The sequence below is a fragment of the Giraffa tippelskirchi genome, chromosome 2 (assembly GCF_054371585.1).
Source record: "Giraffa tippelskirchi isolate mGirTip1 chromosome 2, T2T-mGirTip1v1.2.pri, whole genome shotgun sequence".
In the NCBI taxonomy this organism is placed as follows: Eukaryota; Metazoa; Chordata; class Mammalia; order Artiodactyla; family Giraffidae; genus Giraffa; species Giraffa tippelskirchi.
The window spans coordinates 197,335,188-197,341,840 of record NC_137276.1 but is presented as its reverse complement, the minus strand read 5'-3'; positions in this window follow the sequence as shown (position 1 = coordinate 197,341,840).

Genomic DNA, 6,653 nt, shown 5'->3' with positions numbered 1-6,653 from the left:
GAGGAGCCTGGCAAGCTACAGTCCATGGGGTCGCCAAGAGTCAGACACGATTGAGTGATTAGCATACAAACACAAAGTGGAAAGCAGGGAGTAGGAACAATAAATCAGGAGATTGGGATTATCATATAAATACTACTATATATAGAAATAAATAAAGACTTACCACATATATAATATGTATATATATATAAATATATATATATATATATACATACACACATACACATATATGTGGGCTTCCCGATACCTCAGTTGGTAAAGATTCTGCCTGCAATGCAGGTGACTCTGGTTCGATTCCTGGATCGGGAAGATCCCCTGGAGAAGGGAAAGCCTACCCACTCCAGTATGCTGGCCTGGAGAATTCCATGGACTGTATAAAGCATGGAGTCACAAAGAGTTGTACACCAACTGAGAGACTTTCACTTTAATTCCGCCCCCCCCACCCCCCCCACCCCCCCCCCCCCCCGCCCACCACAGGCCACTTAACCAAACAAAAGGAATGAAGAGGAAACAATACCATGGAATAGCTTAGTTAAGCTTTCAGCAGATATCTTAAATAACAACATGTAAAATTCTGTACAAAAAAGACCATAATTTACATAATCATGATGGTGTGATCACTATCTAGAGCCAGACATCCTGGAATGTGAAGTCAAGCGGGCCTTAGGAAGCATCACTACGAACAAAGCTAGTGGAGGTGATGCAATTCCTGTTGAGCTATTTCAAATCCTAAAAGATGATGCTGTGAAAGTGCTGCACTCAAAATGCCAGCAAATTTGGAAAACTCAGCAGTGGCCACAGGACTGGAAAAGGTCAGTTTTCATTCCAATCTCAAAGAAAGGCAATGGCAAAGAATGCTCAAACTACCTCCCAACTGCACTCATCTCACACGTTAGTAAAGTAATACTCAAAATTCTCCAAGCCAGACTTCAGCAATACATGAACCGTGAACTTCCAGATGTTCAAGCTGGTTTTAGAAAAGGCAGAGGAACCAGAGACCAAATGGCCAACATTCACTGGGTCATCGAAAAAGCAAGAAATTTCCAGAAAAATATCTATTTCTGCTTTATTGACTATGCCAAAGCCTTTGACTGTGTGGATCACAGCAAACTGTGGAAAATTCTGAAAGAGATGGGAATACCAGACCACCTGACCTGCCTCTTCAGAAGCCTGTATTCAGGTCAGGAAGCAACAGTTAGAACTGGACGTGGAACAACAGACTGGTTCCAAATAGGAAAAGGAGTATGTCAAGGCTATATATTGTCATCCTGCTTATTTAACTTATATGCAGAGTACATCATGAGAAACTCTGGGCTGCATGAAGCACATGAAGCTGGAAACAAGATTGTCAGGAGAAATATCAATAACTTCAGGTATGCAGAGGATACCACCCTTATGGCAGAAAGTGAAGAAGAACTACAGAGCCTCTTGATGAAAGTGAAAGAGGAGAGTGAAAAAGTTAGCTTAAAGCTCAACATTCAGAAAACTAAGATCATGGCATCTGGTCCCATCAGTTCATGGCAAATAGATGGGGAAACAGTGGCTGACTTTATTGGGGGCTCCAAAATCACTACAGATGGTGACTGCAGCCATGAAATTAAAAGATGCTTATTCCTTGGAAGGAAAGTTATGACCAACCTAGACAGCATATTAAAAAGCAGAGACACTACTTTGTCAACAAAGGTCTGTCTAGCCAAGGCTATGGTTTTTCCAGTAGTCATGTATGGCTGTGAGAGTTGGATTATAAAGAAAGCTGAGCACTGAAGAATTGATGCTTTTGAACTGTGGTGTTGGAGAAGACTCTTGAGAGTCCCTGGGACTGCAAGGAGGTCCAACCAGTCCATCCTAAAGGAGATCAGCCCTGGGTGTTCATTGGAAAGACTGATGTTGAAGCTGAAACTCCAATACTTTGGCCTCCTGATGAGAAGAGCTGACACACTGGAAAAGATCCTGATGCTGGGAAAGATTGAGGGCAGGAGGAGAAGGGGACAACAGAGGATGAGATGGTTGGATGGCATCACTGACTCAATGGACATGAGTTTGGGTAAACTCCAGGAGTTGGTGATGGACAGGGAGACCTGGCATGCTGCGGTTCATGGGGTCACAAAGAGTCGGAAACGACTGAGCAACTGAACTGAACTGAAAATTCTTGAACAGTAGTGGCTCCAGTATAACAGTTCTCTTTGTTATCTAACGTCCAGCCTGTTCGGACAGTACGATCTACAGTTTTCATGAAATCACTTGAGATTTAATGGGGATTCCTATTTCTTTATATTCAGGAAATTTTGAAGATAACTAGGTGCACTATTCCGGAAGCAAAACATGAAGACCTTTCATTTTTATTTTTTGTATTTGAAATTCCTATGACACTAAGTGTGACAAGAGCCTATCTTAATTTCACTAGATCTTTCAACATCTAACTTCTCCTTGCTATTTTTTAAGGTAAATAACCTGGAAGACACGTGTCTGCGTGAATTGGAAAACAATAATTCTACTTGCATTTTTGCTCATCAAACATACAAAAATTATTCAGAAACTGACCCCAAACACATGCCAGTTGAAACAAATTAAAGAGGGAACAACTTTCTTTTCCCCTTGTTCTAGTCTCATGGGCCATTCTCATTCACTCTTTAAAATACGTCTCTAAATTTGACCTTGGCCAGGAAGTTGTGAGAACATAATCACAGTCTGTTCTCTGTGAATTGGGTGGGTCTGCTGGCCAACTTCTCTTCTGGCATTCCCAGACTCAAATTAGTCCCCCAGTTAATTAATAACTAATTTAATTACTTTCTTGAAAAGCATGATAAAAAAAATCTTATCCCAGCCTTTAAATTTCTAGCATTTAATGTCATACAATCACCTGGAGATGAAAATAATATCTACCTGGCTTAGTTGCACAGTTACAGGAATATCTGGGTCTAGATATTTGGGAATATTTTAAAGCTTAAGTATACTTTTTGTTTTTTTTTTTTTTCAAATTTGCTCTTTTTTTTCTGGGCTTTAGCATTAGATAAGTCTATTGAGAGATGATTTGATAACAAATGATTTTTATAGGAAGCAGTCATAGCCTTGATCAATTCATAGGACAAATTCATAGCACTGAGTGTTCCTTTAGATTTACCAATTTTATTTTCTAGAAACCAAAGGTAATTTTTATAGTCATGGATCTATGAGCATTAAAAAATAAAAGTTAACTCTTACTGAGGTGTTACTCTAAGTGCTTCTTTGTATATTAACTCATTTAAATCTTCATGATACCCCTTTAAGGAAAACACATTTTGAAGGTGAATAAAAGAGTCCTTCCCAAATACAGATGAAGATTCTGATCCAGGGAAGGTCACAAAGCCAACAAATGGCAGAATCAGGGTTTGAAGTCAGGCTATTCAGCTTGTCTGGTCCTTATCTGCAACACTTTTTTCCTCTCTATATCAGATTTAGAAGGAAAAGTTAAAAAGTGAAAGTGTTAGTCACTCAGTCATGTCTGACTCTTTGCAACCCCATAAACTGTAGTCTGTCAGGCTCCTCTGTCCGAAGAATTCTCCAGGCAAGAATACTGGAGTAAGTAGCCATTCCTTTCTCCTGGGGATCTTCCTGACAATGGACTGAACCAGTGATTCTTTAACATCTAAGTCACCAGGGAAGCCCTGAATTAGGAAGAAACTGTGTAAAGTTTCAGTGGCCTTAAGATCAGTGATAACAGAACCAACATATCCAAAATTGCATTATGTAGTATTCAAGTTTTCAGGTCTATATACTTTGTTTATGCTAGACTCAACACTTTAGAGCCTGTGGGAATATCTAATCATAACCTCTTTGGGCAAAGGACACTCCTATTTATAATTTCCCATGTGCAATATATGATAACCATTTGGACAGGTGTGTGTGTGTGTGTGTGTGTGTGTGTGTGTGTGTGTGTGTGTATACATGTGTTGTACATAATAGGGAATACTATTTTGTTGCTATATTTTACAATATAGTTTTCCTTTTAATTTTCCATGTTCTGAGGGGTTTCTAGAAAGAAAAAAAAAATGAGACAAATTACATCTGAGAATTTCTTTTTCCTAAATTAATGTTCTGCTCTCAGTGACTTCATGAAGATTTTTTTAGCTTTAGCATATGGTTAATGAATTGATAAATATAGACATTATAGCTTCTATGGATATCATAGAAGATTTAATTCTCAGTTCGGTTCGGTTCAGTTCAGTCGCTCGGTTGTGTCCGACTCTTTGCAACCCCATGGACCACAGCACACCAGGCCTCCCTGTCCATCACCAACTCCCTGAGTTTACCCAAACTCATATCCATTGAGTCAGTGAGGCCATCCAACCATCTCATCCTCTGTCGTCCCCTTCTCCTCCTGCCCTCAATCTTTCCCAGCATCAGGGTCTTTTCAAATGAGTCAGCTCTTCTCATCAGGTGGCCGAAGTGTTGGAGTTTCAGCTTCAGTATCAGTCCTTCCAATGAACACCCAGGACTGATCTCCTTTAGGATGGACTGGTTGGATCTCCTTGCAGTCCCAGGGACTCTCAAGAGTCTTCTCCAACACCACAGTTCAAAAGCATCAATTCTTCTGCAGTTAGCTTTCTTTTTTTTTTTTTTTTGCTATACAAAGGCAATTTTAATTTGCTAAAACAAAAGAAAAACAAGAAATAGAACCTTTTTCTTACTGCTACATCTACCATCTCAAAAAAAATGATACCGAAAACTTACATAACTTATTTCCAGGTGTTACTTAAACAAAAGCATACATGTAAGTATTCTTGAGTAAGAAAAACCAGTCGCAACCAAATAAAACTTGAACCCAGACTCCTAATCTTGGCTATGAATTTTAAACTATGTTTTATCTCTCAGTCCTGAAAATGTTATCTTTACTGAAACTTCATTGTATAATAGAAACAGACACAGAAATCCATTGAGCATCTGCAGAAACAGTTAGCTTTCTTTATAGTCCAACTCTCACATCCATACACGACTACTGGAAAAACCATAGCCTTGACTAGATGGACCTTTGTTGGCAAAGTAATGTCTCTGCTTTTTAATATGCTATCCAGGTTGGTCATAAATTTTCTTCTAAGGAGTAGGCATCTTTTAATTTCGTGGTTGCAGTCACCATCTGCTAGGTGTAGATATAAAAGAGCAGGGATTTTTAAGACATCTTGCCAGTGTATTGTGAGAACATCAGAAAGTCCCTGAGACTGGAACCATATGTTTTTCATCTTGAGTCTAGTACATTCTCTGACACATAGTAGGCAGTTAAAATACTTGTTGAATGGAAAAATGACAAATGTCTGAATGTACTAAACTGCTCTTGCTTAGCATTTAGGGGTTATTTTTAAAACTGTTAAAGTGAGGAATATACTCATTGCAAACAGCCAACAATATTTTCCTTTCACAAATCTCCAAGGATTTTTGATAGGTATGTTAGTTCCCCAGCTTGCCAAAAACTTTAGTCACTGTTCTCTTTTTAATACAAGTATCGTGGATTTCTTTGGTTAAATCTCAGAGAAATTTAGTTTGTTCTTAAAGTTGTTCCTTTTGCGGAAATGTTAATTTATATGTTGAAATTTCGATTTTGAAAATATCGTTAACAGTTTGTATGCATGATGCCTGATGTGTGGATGTGTGCTCAGTCTGATAGTTATAAGGAATTTTTTCTTAAAACAATTCTGCCTATTAAGTATCATTTAACCATTATTTTATTTTACGTAAATTTCACAACTCTAAGATGTAGGTATTATAATTACATCCCTGTTAACCCAGACCCAGAGAAGTTAAAGAATCTGCCCTAGTTTATACCACTATTAACAGGGCCAGACTTATCAGATTCAAAATTATTGCCAGTATACTATGTTATGGTCTTTGAAAAGGCTATTTTTGCTGGCATTGTAGTATGTGTATGTACCATATTCATTGCTTTAATATTTTTTTTTAAATAATTTTTTACTAAATTGTGTGTAATCAATTTAGAATCCTTGCTTTAGCAAATTCTTTCCATGAAGTCTCAGGCTTCCCAGGTGACTCAGTGGTTGAGAATCCACCTGCAATTCAGGAGACGTGGGCTCAATCCCTGGGTTGGGAAGTTCTCCTATAAAAGAAAATGGCTTCAATGCATGATACAGGGTGCTCGGGGCCCCTTCTGGAAGGGGAAAACATGTACACCCATGTTGCGTTCATGTCAATGTATGGCAAAACAAATACAATATTGTAAAGTTAAAAAATAGAAAATAAACTAATTAAAAAAAAAAGAAAGAAAATGGCTATCCACTCCAGTATTCTTGCCTGGAGAATTCCATGGACAGAGGAGCCTTGAAGGCTACAGTCTGCAGGGTCACAAAAGAGGCAGATACGATTTAGTGACTTAACCACAACAATTAGAATCAAAAGTACAAGGCTGGAAATGATAAAATTTTCAGAGTATTTATGCAAATAATATAATTCCCTTTAATATTTGAAAATCTATAGTATTTTCTTTTCCTTTTCCATATATGAAGGGTATATGGTCAGAGATATAAAAGCTCGAAGAGTTAAAAAGGCTTCATTTTTAAGCACCAGATTGTTCATATGTTAATGCTTTGATTTGTTTTCTTTCCCAGCTTCCTCAAAGTGCTTACACAGTCATGCCTGGACACAGGTCTAGTTGTTTATGATATTCT